The sequence below is a fragment of the Scyliorhinus torazame genome, chromosome 8 (assembly GCF_047496885.1).
Source record: "Scyliorhinus torazame isolate Kashiwa2021f chromosome 8, sScyTor2.1, whole genome shotgun sequence".
Lineage (NCBI taxonomy): Eukaryota > Metazoa > Chordata > Chondrichthyes > Carcharhiniformes > Scyliorhinidae > Scyliorhinus > Scyliorhinus torazame.
In genome coordinates this window covers 126,290,610-126,308,442 of record NC_092714.1, presented here as the reverse complement: position 1 = coordinate 126,308,442, position 17,833 = coordinate 126,290,610, and the positions used below count along the sequence as shown (strand labels likewise).

General features: G+C 48.6%; 1 protein-coding gene and 1 pseudogene across 6 annotated transcripts in view; both read right to left on the bottom strand.

Annotated features, from left to right (window-relative positions):
- Positions 1-17,833, bottom strand: part of nhsa (Nance-Horan syndrome a (congenital cataracts and dental anomalies)) — a 642,544-nt gene that overhangs the window by 143,661 nt on the left and 481,050 nt on the right. The window lies entirely within an intron of this gene.
- Positions 9,829-10,387, bottom strand: LOC140428101 (large ribosomal subunit protein uL11-like; annotated as a pseudogene).

Below are 17,833 nucleotides of genomic sequence, written 5' to 3'. Positions count from 1 at the left end.
ACCTTTGGCCATGGCATGAAAGGAGTCCAGGAAATGGAGGGGGCTGGTCCGAGGGGAGGAGGAGCATCGAGTGTCGCTGTATGCAGACGACCTGTTGCTGTATGTGGCGGATCCAGTGGAGGGGATGGTGGAGGTCATGCAGATTCTCAGGGAGTTTGGGGACTTTTCGGGCTATAAGCTCAATGTAGGGAAAAGTGAGCTCTTCGTGGTGCATCCAGGGGATCAGGGAAGAGGGATAGACGATCTACCGTTGAGGAGGGCGGAAAGGAGCTTTTGGTACTTGGGGATCCAGGTAGCTAGGAGCTGGGGGGCCCTGCACAAACATAATTTGACGCGGCTGGGGGAGCAGATGGAGGAGGACTTCAAACGATGGGACATGTTGCCGCTCACGCTGGCGAGCAGAGTACAGTCGATTAAAATGGTGGTCCTCCCTAGGTCTCTTTTTGTATTCCAGTGCCTTCCAATTGTGATCACCAAGGCCTTTTTTAAGAGGGTAGGCAGGAGCATTATGGAGTTTGTGTGGGCGAATAAGACCCCAAGGGTAAGGAGGGGGCTTCTGGAGCGTAGAAGAGATAGAGGAGTGCTGACGTTGCCGAACCTGGGTGGCTACTACTGGGCAGCCACTGTGGCGATGATCCGTAAGTGGGTGATGGAGGGAGAGGGGGCGGCATGGAAGAGGTTGGAGATGGCGTCCTACAAAGGAACGAGCCTGGGGGCGCTGGTGACGGCACCGCTGCCGCTCTCGCCGACAAAGTACACCACGAGTCCGGTGGTGGCGGCAACACTAAAGATCTGGGGCCAGTGGAGACGACACAGGGGTGCGATGGGAGCCTCGGTGTGGTCCCCGATCAGAGGTAACCATCGGTTTGTCCCAGGAAGGACGGGGGGTTTCAGAGTTGGCATCGGGCAGGGATTAGAAGAATGGGGGACCTGCTCACTGATGGGACGTTTGCGAGCCTAGGGGCGCTGGAGGAGAAGTTTGGGCTACCCCCAGGAAACGCATTCAGGTACATGCAAGTGAGGGCGTTTGTGAGGCGACAGGTGAGGGAATTGCCGTTGCTCCCGGAACAGGAGATTCAAGACAGGGTGATTTTGGGTGTATGGATCGGAGAGGGCAAGGTGTCGGCAATATACCAGGAGACGAAAGAAGAGGGGGAGGCTTTGGTAGAGGAGCTGAAGGGTAAATGGGAGGAGGAGCTGGGGGAGGAGATTGAAGAGGGTTAGTGGGCTGATGCCCTGAGTAGGGTCAATTCGTCTTCCTCATGTGCCAGGCTTAGCCTGATACAGTTCAAGGTTATTCACAGAGCGCATATGACGGGGGCGAGGCTGAGTAGCTTCTTTGGGGTGGAGGACAGATGTGGGAGGCGCTCAGGAAGCCCGGCGAACCATGCCCATATGTTTTGGTCGTGCCCTGCACTGAATGGGTTCTGGAGAGGTGTTACGAGAACTATATCTAAAGTGGTGAAAGTCCAGGTCAAGCCAAGTTGGGGGCTAGCACTATTTGGAGTGGCGGACGAGCCGGGAGTGCAGGAGGCGAAAGAGACGGCATTCTGGCCTTTGCCTCCCTGGTAGCCCGGCGAAGGATCTTGTTAATGTGGAAAGATGTGAAGCCCCCCAGTGTGGAAGCCTGGATAAATGACATAGCAGGGTTTATCAAGTTGGAGAAGATAAAGTTTGCCTTGAGGAGGGTCTGTGCAGGGGTTCTCCAGGCGGTGGCAACCGTTCCTAGACTATCTCGCGGAGCGTTAGATGAAGTTCGGTCAGCAGCAGCAGCAACCCGGGGGGGGGTGAGGGTGGGGGGTGATGGGTGGGGGGGTGATGGGTGGGGGGGGGCATCTCTTTCGGGCAGTTGAGCAAGAAAACACTTAAATGTACAGGAAAGTTGATATGCGCAGGAGGAATCCAATGTACAAAGTTCTGTATTATGTCGATTTGATATGTTTATGTCTTGCTATGCGACTTTTCTTTTCTTTTTGTTACGGGGGGGGGGTTTGTATGGTTGAACATTTTGTTGAAAAAATTCTTAATAAACATGTTTTAAAAAAAACATAAGCAAATAACAAAGAGGAATCAGGAATCACCCACAGTCACCATTAACACACACAGTCCATCTCCCCCCAAACCCCCCCACCTAATGTTCGACGTAATCCATTTCCCGAAAGTGTATAACGAATAACGCCCATGAATTGTAGAACCCCTCCATCCTTCCCCTCAGTTCAAACTTAACCTTCTCAAGAGTCAAGAATTCCAGCAGGTCCCCCCGCCACGCCAGGGCACAGGGTGGAGAGGTTGATCTCCATCACATCAGGATCCGCCTTCGGGCAATCAACGAGGCGAAGGCTACAACAACTGCCGCTGCACTAATTTCCAACCCCGGCTGGTCTGACATCCCGAATATGACCTCTCAAGGGCCCGGGTCCAGTTTCACGTGCACCACTTTAGAAATTACCCTAAAAACCTCCTTCCAGTAATCCTCCAGCTTTGGACAGGACCAAAACATATAAACGTGGTTTGCGGGGCCCCCCCTGCAAAGTTGAGACACATCTTCCACCCTCTCGAAGAGCCGGCTCATCCTCGCCCTTGTAAGGTGTGCTGTATATACCACCTTCAACTGTATCAGCCCCAACCTCGCGCACGAGGTGGAGGCGTTCACCCTCCGGAGCACCTCACACCAGAACCCCTCCTCCATACCCTCTCCGAACTCTTCCTCTCATTTTGCCTTGATCCCTTCCTGCTGTGCCTTCTCCTCTTCCAAAATAACCCCATAAACCGCCGATACTATCCCATTTTCCAGTCGCCCTGTCGTCAGCACCTCCTCCCGCAATGTGGAGGCCGGCTCTACCGGGAATGTCTGTATCTCCTTTCTGGCCAAGTCTCGAACCTGCATGTATCTAAATATTTCCCCCTGCTCCAGCCCATACTTCGCTCCTAGCTCCTTCAATCCTGTAAACCGACCCCCAAGAAACAAATCTTTTAGTGTCCTAATTCCTTTCTCCTCCCATATCCAAAAATTTCCATCCCACTTCCCTGGCTCAAATCTATGGTTCCCCTGAATCGGCATTTCCCTTGACCCTGCCCCAACCCGAAATGCTGGAGAAACTGCCTCCAAATTCTCAATGAAGCTATTATTACCAGACTCCCTGAGTATTTCCCCGGGGCAGTCAGGAGCGGATCTGTTGCTAGCGCCTTCAATCCCGACCCCCTACACAAATGCTCCTCCATTCTGACCCACTGGGAATCAACCCCTCTGACCCAGCTCCGTACCTTCTCCACGTTCATCGGCCAGTAATAATACATCAGGTTCGGAAGACCCAAACCCCTTGCCTGCCTTCCCCTCTGTAGCAGCACCTTCCTAATTCTGGCCACCTTCCCTCCCCATATGAAGGAAGTAATCATCCCTTCAATCTCTCTTAGAAAATGCCTTTGTCAGGAAAATCGGCACGCATTGGAAAATAAACAGGAATCGCGGCAACATATTCATTTTAGCCGCCTGTACCCAACCTGCCAGTGACAGAGGAAGGCCTTCCCACCTTGCCAGATCAGCTTTCACTCTCCCCACCAAACTAGAAATGTTGTACCTCCCGAGCCCACCCCAATCCCGAGCAACCTGCACCCCCAGGTATCTAAAGTAAGTCCCTACCGTCCTCCCTTGCCCTGCCCCCCCCACCCCCCCAACCGCCCACTGCCCCCCCCCCCCCCCCCCCCCCCACCGCCCCCTGCCTTGTCGAGACACCACAAAATATTCACTCTTGTCTAGATTTAATTTGTACCCCGAGAAAGACCCAAACACCCGAAGTAGCTCCAGTATTCCCCCTATTGACGCACTCGGTTCCGACGCGTATAACAACAAGTCATCAGCATATAAGGACACCCTATGCTCTATCTCCCTCCACCTCCCCCCCTCCCCCGCACTATCCCTTTCCATACCCCCGAACTTTTTAATGCGATGGCCAATGGCTCAATTGCGAGTGCAAACAGCAGGGGGGACATAGGACATCTCTGCCTAGTCCTACGGTGGAGAGAAAAGTATTCCGAGCTGATGTTGTTTGTGCGGACACTTGCCCTCGGCTCCTTATACAGTAGATTTACCCAGTCCATAAATCGTGGTCCAATCCCAAACCGCTCCAGAACTGCCATCAAGTACCCCCATTCTACCCAGTCAAACGCTTTCTCGGCGATTTTTGCTTACCTTTAATATGACAGGTGAGCCTGCTTTGTCCTTACGATCTCACTTGCTTTGTCATTCAATGTTACACTTCTGCTAAAGACTTCAGCTGATTATTTAAGTTCTTGCTGCATCCTTTGAATAAAATCAAGAAGTTTGTCCTTGAACTCGCCATACTTAGTCTTCAAATGCCGTTGATGTTTTGAGGGTTTTAAACTTTCATTTGCCATTTCTTCCCTGCATATAACACACATGGGCTTTGCATCCTGATTTGCATTGGCACAATTAACAAAGGAATTAACATACCTCAGAAAATCATCTCAGTACTTAATACTGTTTTGTTCCTGATTTCAGTTTCTTCTTAATGGGTTGTTCAACAGAGGCCCTGGAGCTCTTTATACACCAGCACTACTTTGTCCTGCCATGGGCTCTACTGAGAAGCTCTCTCCAGCAGATTTGTTTGTGAGATCCTGACCTGTTTCTGTCTCTGGCCCTCTCTTTCTTATAACCAAACAATCCATCTTCAGTTCTTCACTGTCCTGTTGCTTGCTGACAAAATGGAGGAATCTCTCCATCATGATTTTCACGCCCAATGCACAGACATGCAAGGGGCATGACGTCAGTGTAGGCGGCAGGCATGTGTCCTGCTCTCTGCCGCCTCTTCTGGCAGGAAGACTCCATCGTTTGTATTTAAAGGCGGTTGCAGATGGCATTCTCAATTTAAAAGCTGGGTCACGGACTGCATTCTTAAAAGCTGGTCATGGCTGTTCGGTGCTTCTCCCGCAATCGGGAATGCCATGACGATTGCTCCGTGACCCTCCTGACACCCGCCATCGTGACCCGCAATTTGAAAAACCCAGCTCTATCTGAACCAAACCATCTGTCTCAACCAGTAATGCTGAAGTTGCACAATCAGGCCACCAGATGGCTCATTGATGCAACTTTCTGAATGGTTTGAAAAATGCAACTTTTACTTGTTTGATGTGGCCATTGTTGGCTTTTATTGTTCATCCCTATGCAACTCAGTGGCCTGCTCAGCCATTTCAGAGAACACTTAAGAGTCAACCACATTGCTGTAGGTCCGGAGTCATGTCCAAGGGGCTTTTCACAGTAACTTCATTTGAAGCCTACTTGTGACAATAAGCAATTTTCATTTCATTTCAAGCCAGACAGGATAAGGACAGCAGATTTCTTTCCTGAAAGGTGTTAGCGAACCTGGTGTTTTTATTTTTAATGACAATCTGGTGGTTTCTGAACAGCGTTACCGAGACTAACCATTTTTTTTCAATTCCAGGTTTATTTAGTTGACTGAAGTTAAACTCCCAGCTGCTAAGGTGATATTTGAACCCAAGTCTTTGATAACCACTATACTTATGCCAACTGGCAAGCAGTCATGTAAAAGACCATGGGCGGGATTCTCCAATAATGGGGCTATGTCCCCATGCCTGCGAGACAACGGGCGCGAATCACTCCGGAATTTTTTCTAGAAAGTCCGGGTTGATTTTCCGAAGAAGTAGGCACCCCCTCAGATCGCGCGCGCCCACCGATCGGTGGCCCCCGATCGCGGGCCTGCCGGTCGTCCGCGGAGAATTGCCGCAAGGGCCTCTTTCAACGGTTGCCGGAGAATCCCGGAAGCTTGGAGAATCCCGGCCCTCATTGTAAATGGAAACGTTTTCAGAGGAGTTAAAAACTCTCCTCTGGATAAAAAGGTAGATCACATTTCACACTATTGAAAGGGAGTCTAGTGTGATCGAAATCTGCAAATGTTTGACCTTATTCTAATGCTTTTATATATTTAGTCGAGACATCTATTAAGATAGCAGTTATGAAGTTTGTTTGTTTACTCGGGGAGTTTTATGGGCTCTTGACTGTAACTCAACTGTCCAATCATTTTACAAGTGTTTGACTTTGCTCACACAATTGGCTTGACGTCTATTTGCTTATGCAGGGCCTTTTATTGGTTATTCAATGGCTTCCAACTGTTATAGTCAGGCTTTTGAGTTATGTTTATAAAGTGGATAACTGGTGAAATGAGTGTGAGGGGATCAAGAGGGTAATGATGAGGGGGTGAAAAAGGTTAAGGTGTAAGGAGGGAAAGGTGAACAGGGGGAGGGCGAGGAGGTACGGGTGAGTTGAAAGAATGGCTGCGGTAGTGAGGGTATCAGGATGAAGAGGTGACAGGGTGAGGGAAGGTGATGGGTGGGTGAGGTTGAGGAAGTGAGGGCGAGGGGGTGACTGGGTGAAGTGGTGAGGGGGTAGGGTGGTTTAAAGTGGCCAGAATCATAGAATCCCTACAGTGCAGAAGGAGATCATTGAAATTTCTTTATTCAAAATGTTGTGAATCTTTCGAATTCTCCATCCTGGAATATATTTAAATCTGAGATAGACAGATTTTAGGTCACTCAGGGATTCGAGGGATTATGGGGAAGGGACGGGAAAGTCGAGTTGAGGCAGAAAATAAGCTATGATTGTACTGAATGGTAGAGCCTCGGGTACCTCGAGAATCTTAAAAAATATATATACTTAGAGTATCCAATTCTTTTTAGCGTGGCCAATTCACCTACCCTGCACACCTTTTTGTTGTGGGGGTGAGACCCACGCAGACACGGCGAGAATGTGCAAATTCCACATAGGCAGTGACCCAGGGCTGGGATTGAACTCGGGACCTCAGCGCCGTGAGGCAGCATTACTAACCACTGCGCCACAATGCTGTCCATCGGGAATCTGCACACTAGATTCTAGAGACTAGCTGTCTCGCTTTAATATACAGATTTGCCAAAACGTGCATGTCTCGCAAGATCGCCTTAGATCTCGCAAGGTAGTGCGAGCCGGGTAGATCCCAGGAGTGGGTTTTCCCAGCTATTATTGGCCATGCTGCGTCGAGCTAACTTTCAGGCGCAGCGTGGCAATTGGATCGTGACCATAGATAAAGTAGCTGGATAAAACTGTGACAAATGGATTTCAATAAAGACAGAAAAGAGGCCATCCGCTTGAGACCTGGAAGAAATAGAACAGGATACTTGCTAAATGGTGGAAAGCTAGACTCAGATGAGATCCAAAGCAGACAGGTATGAAAATCATTAAAATATCATGAACAGGTACAGAAAATATTCAAAAAGCTATAGGAATACTGGCCTTTATATCTAGAGGATTAGAATATGTGGGGGTAGAAACCATGTTTTACAAAGCCCTGGTTTGACCACATCTGGAGTACTGTGAACAGTTCTGGGCAGCAGACCATAAGGAGGATATATTGGACTTGGAAGGAGTTTAGTATAGATACGCCAGAATGATTTCCAGACTCCAACAGTTAATTTGTGAGGAGACTCGGATCATATTCCTTGGACTTTATAGGGTTGAAAGCTGATTTGATTGAAGCTTTCAAGATTTTAAAAGGAACAAGCAGGGGAGACAGACAGAAACTACTTCCATTGGTTGGGGCATCCAGGTCAAGGGGCAAGACTAAAAAAATGATAGCCAGACCTATCCAGACTGAAGTTATGAAAAGCCTTCTTAGCACAAAGGGTGGTAGAAGTTTGGAACTCTCTTCCACAAATGGCAACTGATGTTAGTTTAATTGTTATTAAAATTAGTTTGGCTAGATTTTTGTTAACCATAGGTAAGAATGGAAATAGGGCAAACGTGGGTACATGGAGTTAGGTTGTAGATCCAGCATGATCTCACTGAATGGCTGAATAGACTCAGAGACTGAAATGATCTACTCCTGCTCCTCTGTTGCTTTGTTACCATAAATTCAATGGTGTATATTTGTGAAGAGACCTGCGTAACTTGACCTTCTCCATTGAGTTTAAACGCTGACAAGTTGCCCCTCACTGCCTCAGACATGTTATCGATATCCATATTCGGAAATCTAGATTTTGGATTCTAATGGAATAAGGGGGTATGGGGAGAAAGTGGGAGTATGGCATTGAGATAGAGGATCAGTCATGGTCATATTGAATGGCGGAGCAGACTCCAAGGCTGAATGGCATACTCCTGTTTCTATGTTTCTATCTTTAACTCTCATCCTTTGGCATTTTGACCAATATCTTGCACTTGTGTAAGTACAGGAATAAGCCCAAGAAATACACAAGCATGATGATTTAATACATATATTTAAATAAATAAATATACACTGTCAGAAATAACTAGGTGCAATTTTGGTTTATAGCCTTCAAAATAAAGCCACCTGCTCCCTTCATTCTCCAATCACCACTTTTCTGTTTTGTGGGGTTTTGTTCCAATGCTTCACCTTCCTCACCCCCACATCATTACCCTCTTAATCTCCTCATTTACCCCACTCTCACCTACCTCACTCTTATTCAACAATTACTCGTGATGTTGTTTTGAGGTATATTCCTAGTTTGCAAAACGGAATTCCGTTTTACAGAACTGGTCTCACTGTGATGGAACACAAACTCCACCACACTGAAGACTGCGCAGGGTTCCAGGGAGAAGGCGGGAGGATGGCATTGTGAACTGCTCCTTCGGAGAGACAGTACTGAAATGGTGGGCCAAATGGTCTCCTTCTGCACTGTAACAATTCTGTGATCCTGTCTTGGCAACATTGTCCGCTGGGGAATTTCAGGCTTTACCAAGCCTGAGGAATTGAAGAGTTTGCATTGAGATAACGCAGCTCTACCCCATACCAGTAATGACTGTTATTTGTAATAGAAAGGTATCGCTAAAGGCAAAGGCCCTGGGGCCAGATTGGGTGTCAGTCCATGATAAGAGTAAGGTCCTGTTTTATTTGGCTTCTTGCTGTTATTATTCTGCATGGTGTGAAATGTATACCAGTGAGGTTGAATACCATGAGATGAACATGATTTATGACAACCAACCATGGTGCATTTGAAAAAGGACCCGCTGCTGGAACATCCCATATAATAAAGGGTGTCAGTGGTTTAAACACAGCTGTCTGTCACCTGTAGAACTTGGATCTGAATCCATTCCCGACTGATGGGAAGGTAATTGTGGCTGCGTGTGCAACAGGAAAATTTCTCCTCAATTTCTGACGTTTCAAACGGAAAAAAAGTCAGGAGATGCGAAGTGGGCTATCGATTCACTATTCTAACCTTTCACCATAGCGCATAATCTCCCCCGTGGGATGATAGTTTCTGATATTCACTGACACCAACTCTGACCTTTAACTTCATGTTACATGGAATAAATTAGGAATCTGACCTTGAAAGGGGTCACAGGATGGATGGCGTGGGAAGTGGAAAATGACACACTGGTGCAGTCGGGACTACACATTGCTGGGGCAGAATGCAGTTTTTCACAGGATTAGATACCTGATTTGGGAGTGTTTTAATACCAGCACTGGCTGGGAAGCAAAAAATGGTTCCTTTTCCCTCTACGCAGCCCTCATCTCACTGATCACCAAATGATTTACCATAAAATGCATAAAAAGGAGGGGGAAAATGTAACTCAATATAAGCAAGAACTGATGCTTTGTTATCTAGCAAGATCAACCATTTAATTTATATTTTAGTCATGCAGCCATTTAGATTTTCAAAGCTTGTGTATTCCTCTCAAAAATCTTTAGCTGTTCTTAACTGAGCTGGAAGGCAGTATGTTGGAACAATTTCTGTGCTCAGTGCAAAGGCTAGCTTATCTCAATGCATTAATGATGAAATCTGCTGCAAAATACATTCACTGTATTTTTTTTAAACTTTATTTGGTAATTAGTTTTATTGCACCTCCACTTCATTCAGAAGGACACTCGAGCGTGCCCTGGTTGATATCCTCAATCATACTGTGGGGGTGTTTGCCATCAATGTTGCAACCAATGGACTGAGCAGTTCCAAGGATTTCCTTCACTGTTCCTGAAAGTTCCCTGGCCAGAGAACGGTGCCTCATCTGTCGAGCAATACTAACCACCTCATCAAAAGTGATGCTGCCAGTGTGTTTAATGTTCTTTTGCTTTTTCCTGTCACGGGGTGGTTCCTTCAGGGCCTTGATGATGAGAGCAGAAGCGGATGGAACAACCTCAATCTGCGCCTGTCGGTTCTGAATAGTCAGCTTGATCGTGATTCGCAGACCCTTCCAGTCACCTGTAGCCTTGGCAATGTCATCTCCTACCTTCTTGGGAGACAGACCCAGTGGGCCAATCTTGGGGGCCAGAGGTGAGGTAGCACCAACTTCACCCCCAGTGCATCGGAGGTATACGATTTAAATTTCGTTGGGGTCGAATTTAGGAGACATCCTGGCGGCGTTTACTGCACCGGCGAGCGGTTTCGGTGTCGGATGAACCCTGATTCGGGACGACCGAGCAGAAGTTGCACCTTCGCTGACTGGCGCAGTAAGAGGCTACATTCACTGTATTGACCAACATGTTGATGTCTAATTTAGTTCGTCACAAACATTCAGGCGCCAGAGCTTTTAAAAAATGATTTGATTACAGAAAGTCCATTTAAAAATGTTGGTTTACTAATAAAACAAAAATTATCTTACCCTCCTGTAGACATAGACATAGAACATAGAGTGCAGAAAGAGGCCATTCGGCCCATCGAGTCTGCACCAACCCACTTAAGCCCTCACTTCCACCCTATCCCCCAACCCAATAACCCCTCCTAACCTTTTTTGGGCACCAAGGGCAAATTAGTGTGGCCTATCCACCTAACCTGCACGTCTTTGGACTGTGGGAGGAAACCGGAGCACCTGGAGGAAACCCACGGAAACACAGGGAGAACGTGCAGACTCCGCACAGACAGTGACCCAGCAGGGAATCGAACCTGGGACCTTGGCGCTGTGAAGCCACAATGCTAACCACTGTGCTACAGTGCTGCCCCCGTTGGAGGCTGCCAATACATGAATTCATGAAATGTACATTTTATATTGTTTCTCTTCTGAACATAGCTTGTGTCTGACAAGTAAAAGACCCCGATAAATCTTGATCGATATCTAAACCTCCCAGTTATCCTCTTTTGTCAGCACCATTCATGTTTTTTAATGGCAGCTCACAAATTAGGAGGGGGGTGTGGGGGTCCCAGGGGAAGGGTGCAAAATTGGGGCATCTGTGATGCCACTTAAAGGCAACCTATGCCCCTCAAAGGAGATACGCAATTTGGTTGCCAGGAAATGAGCTCACCTCCTTTTTATGTTTCCTTGGTCTCTATGCTAGAGGGTTGTGGATGCTCTATCCTTGAATATATTTAAAGCTGAGACACAGATTTTGGGTCTGTCAAGCAATCAAGGGATATGGGGAGTGGGTGGGAGAGTGGAGCCAGAAAACCAGCCATGACTGTATTGAATGGCACAGAGTGGAGGAGCTGAATGGTCTATTCCTGTTCCTATTTCTTATGTTCTTATATTCTAAAGTTACAATCTACAGCCTACAAATGGGCTCTCGAATGACAATTGCGCAGTCTCTGTTCCAGCGAGCTGTTAGACTTCCATGCATTCCAGACTAATCTGCAAATATTTTTTTTTCATAAATTTAGAGTACCCAATTCTTTTTTTCCAATTAATGGGGAATTTAGCGTGGCCAATCCACCTAACCTGCACATCGTTGGGTTGTGGGGGTGAGACCCACACAGACACGAGGAGAATGTGCAAATTCCACACAGCCAGTGACCTGGAGCCGGGATCGAACCCGGGTCCTCAGCGTCGTAGGCAGCAGTGCTAACCACTGCGCCAACGTGCTGCCCTCTACAAATATAATCATAGGTTGCCTTTAGTGCATCAAAGAAAGGATAACTGCACTGTCCAGCATAGAGCAGATGAGGCATGTCCCAAAATTCAAACCCTAGTCTGTATTGCTTAACTGGTCTCAGCCCCAAGTACTAATAAAGAGAAGGAATAACTTGCATTTCTATTGTGTCTTTCCAAGCCTCAAGCATGCCAGTTTTCAAGTGTAGTCATTTCTGTAATGTCACAGAATCATAGAATCCCTACAGTACAGAAGGAGCCCATTCAGCCCATTGGGTTTGCACAGACAAACTGAAAGAGCACCCCACCTAAGCCCGCTCCCTCCCCTACCCCCGTAATCCCATTTAACATGCACATCTTTGGACACGAAGGGGCAATTTAGCACAGCCAATCCACCTAACCTGCACATCTTTGGACTGTGGGAGGAAACTACAGCACCCGGAGGAAACCCACGGTGACACGGGGAGAACGTGCAAACTCCACACAGTCACCCAAGGCCGGAATTGAACCCGGGTCCCTGGAGCTGTGAGGCAGCAGTGCTAACCACTCTGCCCCCATGCAGCAATGATGTAGGTGACACGGCAAGGTCCCAGTAATAGAAATTTGATCATGGTTTGAATATCTGTTTTAGCGATATTGTTTGCGGGACAAACATGCACCAGGACACTGGGGAGAACGTCCCAGCTCTTCAGTGAGCAGTATCATGGGATCTTTTGCACCCCACTGAGAGGGCAAACAGGGCCTCATTTTAATGTCTCATCCTAAAGCAGCACCTGCAAAAGCTCAGCACTCCCTCAGTACTGCACTGGAGCTTCGGCCTAGATTTGGGATTCAAGTCTCTGGTGTGGAACTTACCCATGCCCTTCAGACTCAGACGGTGCTTCTTAGCAAAAAGTACAAACACAAGTTCAACACCTCAGAGCTCGGGATGGGTGAATTCAGACGGTGTTTCTGAGCCTGACAGACCAAGAAAACAGTTTTCCCTAGGCCAAACCATGACCACTGCTTTCAAGAGTGAAGGAGTGAAAATAGGAGGGAATTTAAAAATCAAATCATTTCTGCTTTATGGAGCAATCTGGCCACAAATAATGGACACTTATCTCACAACGGAAATAAACCACTGTTTGTCTAATCGAGATAAATGGGAAGAAGGTAAATGGTCTGCTGCCAATCTCCTTCCGTCACATCCAGTCCTTCAGTAGTTCTGATTACAGGTCACTAACAATGCGAACCTTCTGTGAGCATACACATTGATTTGGTCATACAGAGTCACCCTGTGCCTGTAATGAGATGATTGCACAAGAATGTGGTTGTCAAACTGCAACTTTTGCAGAATTCACCCACAATGCAAAGAAAAAACTATTTTTGCATCTCTCTGCAGCCTACTTAGTAAATGAATTGATGGAAAGGATCTGCAAATTGACACAACAGTTCCGCCTGATGTCAGCCCTCATTCTCCCCGTGTGCAAGGATTACTCTATTTTTTGGTGAAGCACAATCCACTGCTATAAAAAGCTGCATGGAGAACGGTGTGATTTTTCTCCCAGTCGCAATGCCAGCAAAATGATGCTTTTGTGTACTTTTCCTGAAGGCACTCACTGCTGTTGGGCTCCAGTTCCATGGGCAATTCCCCAGTTGTCTTGCCTACCCTGCCCTGTAGGCACTGACTCCTTCTACACACGCACCGCGCACACTCACACACATTGGTAAGGCCACGTGTGGGTTGGATTTTAGGAGGCGATTAATTTCCCAGAGAATTGTGGACCTGTAGAACACGCTGTCAGCTCATGTGGTGAACACTGAATCACTGAATTCCTTCAATGCTAATGGGACCTGTTTGTGGCTGGGGCAGTGTTCTATGAATGGCAGGTATTGCATAGAATTATCAGGGTCAACGTGATTTCCTGGACTAGTCTGAATGGCATGGTTGGGAAGTGGAGGTGTGGGGAGTGATGGTCTTCGATGTATTTCATGGGGTTTTCCCCCAAAATGATTTGTGTTTTCATCCGATGTTCCACCGCTCCGAGAAGATCAGATAGTTTCAGGCGGGATGTGAAAAGCATATATATGGCACACTATGTATCACAAATGATGTGGGTTTTTTCCCCTGTCGCTCATTTTCATCCATTCATATCACTGAACAGTAACCCAGAGTGAGAGGGAGGACAATAGGAGTTGGATGCCTGGCGACATGGGTGGGGGCTACCAGGCTAGCTGGATGGGCTAGCTCACGGAAGCACAGTGGGGGGGCGAGCAGGCAATAAGTTTGCTAAGGGGGGGTTGTGGTGCTTCTAATTGGGGGGGGGGGGGGATGCTGCTCTGCTGACGGGGATGGGACTGAAGTTGGGAGATAAATGGGAGGTCGAGGACAGTGGATACACGAGGGCGGGCCTATGGAAGCGAGGGACGTGAGCTGGAGGCTTGCCTAAGAAGGGTGATGGCTGATCGGCGGCGGCAGGGGGGAGGGGCGCCTCCCTACTAGGCTGATCACATGGAACATTAGAGGGCTGAATGGGCCAGTTAAGAAGGTTTGCATGATTGCGCATTTGAGGGGATTGAAGGCGGACGTGGCAAAGCTACAGGAGACACACCTGAGGGTAATAGATCAGATTGAGGAAAGGGTGGGTTGGCCAAGTATTTCATTCGGGGTTGGACTCTAAGACTAGGGGGGTCGCGATCCTGATCAACAAACGGGTGGCATTTGAGACAGGGAAAATAGTTGCAGACGCGGGGGATAGGTACATCATGGTGAGCGGGAAGCTGGAGGGGATGCTTGTGAATATATACGCACTAAACTGGGACGATGTGGAATTTATGAGACGGGTGTTATGGAAGATCCCGGACCTAGATTCGCATGAGCTGGTCATGGGGGGTCTTTAATACAGTCATTGATCCAAGGTTGGACCGGTCGAGGTCAAGGACAGGGAGGGTGCCAGCCGTGGCGAAGGAACTAAAGGGGTTCATGGAGCAGATGGGGGGGTAGACCCTTGGCGGTTCGGACGTCCAAGAGTGAAAGAGTTTTCTTTTTTGTCCCATGTGCACAAAGTGTACTCCCAGATCGATTTTTTTATTTTGAGTAGGGCTTTGATGGTGGGAGTGGCTGATACCGAGTATTCAGCGATTGCTGTGTCAGACCATGCCCCACATTGGGTGGATTTATGGGTGAGCAAGGAGGGAGGTCAGAGCCCGCAATGGAGATTGGATGTGGGACTATAAGCAGATGAGGGGGTGTGCGGGCGGATGAGGGTGTCCACCCAGAACTATCTGGAAATAAATGACACATTGGGAAGTCTCGGGAGCAACGGTTTGGGAAGCGATGAAGGCAGTGGTTCAGGGGGAGCTAATCTCGATATGGGCCCATAGGAAAAAGGTGGAGCGAGCAGAGATAGATAGGCTGGTTGGGGAAATATTCCAGGTAGACAGGGTATATTCGGAGACCCCAGAGGCAGGGTTATTGAAGGAGCGGCAGAAGCTACAGATGGAGTTTGGTCTATTATCTACAAGGAAGGCGGTAGAGCAGCTGAGGAAGGCGAGGGGGGCGATGTACGAGTATGAAAAGAAGGCCAGCAGGATGCTTGCACGCCAGCTGAGGAAAAGGGAGGCGGCCAGGGAGATAGGAAGAGTGAAGGACAGAGGAGGGAACACGGTCTTGGACCCAGCAGGGGTGAACGGGGTGTTTGAGGAGTTTTATAGCCGGTTATGTGAGTCGGAACCCCCAGCTGGGGTGGTGGGGATGAGGCAGTTCCTGGGTGAGTTGAAGTTTCCGAAGGTGGAGGAAGGGTTGGTGGAGGGGTTGGGAGCCCCAATAGGAATTGAAGGAATAGTAGAGGGGCTGGAGGCCATGCAGTCAGGTAAGGCCCCTGGACCGGACGGTTACCCAGTGGAATTCTACAAGAGGTTCTCTGAGTTGCTGGGCCCGCTGCTGGTGAGGGCATTTAATGAGGCTAGGGAGCGGGGTGTCCTTCCCCCAACAATGTCACAGGCCTCAATATCACTGATCCTGAAGCGGGAGAAGGACCCAGAGTTATGCGGGCCATACAGGCCAATCTCTCTATTGAACGTTGATGCTAAACTGTTGGCTAAAATCTTGGCCTCAAGGACAGAAGAATGTGTCCCGGAGGTGATAGGGGAAGACCAGACGGGTTTGCAAAGGGCAGGCAGCTAACCGCCAATGTTAGAAGGCTCTTAAATGTTATCATGATGCCCTCAGAGGGGAGGGAGATGGAGGTAGTGCTTGCGATGGATGTGGAAAAGGCCTTTGACAGGGTGGAGTGGAATTATTTGTGGGAGGTGTTAGGACGGTTTGGGTTTGGACAGGGCTTCATTGATTGGGTTCGGCTGCTGTACCAGGCACCAGCAGCAAGTATACGAACGAATCGACTGATATTGGGCTATTTTAAGCTGCACCGAGGGACAAGGCAAGGTTGCCCCCTCTCCCCGCTGTTGTTTGCCCTGGCCATAGAGCCACTGGCAATGACACTAAGAGCATCTAGGGACTGGAAGGGGTTGGTCCCGGGGGGGGGGGGGGGGGGGGGGGGGGGGGGGGGGGGGCTTGTCGTACGCTGACGACCTGCTTCTGTATATTTCTGACCCGTTTGGGGGAGATTATGCTGATCCTAGGGGAATTTGGCCGGTTTTCGGGGCATAAATTGAATATGGGGAAAAGTGAAATGTTCGCCACCCAGACAAGGGGGCAGGAGAGGAGACTGGAGAGCTGCCGTTTAGAGTGGTGGGAGGGTGCTTCCGTTATTTGCGAATCCAGGTGGCACGGAAATGGGGGACATTACATAAGCTAAATCTGACCCGGCTAGTAGAGCAAATGAAGGAGGACTTTAGAAGTTGGGACATGCTTCCGTTGTCACTGGCGGGAAGGGTACAGACCGTGAAAATGACGGTCCTCCCCAGATTTCTGTTTGTTTTCCGGGGGCGGGGGGGGTGTCAGCGTGGGAGCGAGTAGTGGCTACATCGTGTAAGGACATAAGCATGGGGGCACTGATAATGACACCTCTGCCGTTCTCGCCGGCCGGTACTCCACAAGCCCGGTGGTAGTGGCGGTCCTCAGAGTCTGGGGGCAGTGGAGGAAGCATGTGAGAGTGGAGGGAGCATCGGTCTGGGCTCCAATTTGTAACAACCATCGGTTTGTAACGGGAAGGCTGGATGGGGGGTTTCGGAGGTGGCAGAGAGCAGGGATCGAGAGGATGGGGGATTTATTCATAGAAGGGAGCTTCCCCTGTTTGAAGATTTAGAGGAGAAATCTGAATTGCCGGCAGGAAACAGATTCAGGTTTCTGCAGTACGGGAAAGGCAGGTTATGACCTTTCCGCTCCTACAGCCACGGGGGATACAGGACAGGGTAGTTTCTAGAACGGTGAGGGAGAGGGGAAGGTATCGGATATCTACAAAGAACTCATGGAGTCGGAGATAAGTCAGATAGAGGAACTAAAGGGCAAATGGGAAGATGAGCTCGGGGTGACGATTTTTGGAGTGTCGCAAGATCCGTGAGTCCAGGGGGCGAGAGAGGCTGCCGTCTTGGCCTTTGCCTCCCTGATAGCCCGGAGACGGATATTGCTAGCGTGGAGGGACTCGTAGCCCCCAAAATCAGAGACCTGGGTTAGCGACATGACTGGCTGTCTCAGTCTTGAGAAAATAAAGTTTGCCCTAAGAGGGTCGCGTTGATAGGGTTCATCCGGAGGTGGCAGCCGTTTGTCCGCTTCTTCGGGGAAAGCAAAAAATAAATTAAAAATTTAAAGGGTGGGGTGGAGTTAGGCTATTTTCTGTGTAGGGTAGGAGGGACTTGTTAGGGATGGAGATGATTTATGCAATATGTTTATATTTGGATTTGCATTGATTACTGTTGTTGTTACTGTTATTATTATAAAATTAAAAATACCTTAATAAAATGTTTTTAAAAAAAATCCTGACCAATATTTGGATCCCGACCAATATTACTGTCCCGAAGTACAGGTTGCTGAGGCCAGTTCAGGGCCTTCTTCACTTATCCAGGCTAATATCTGCC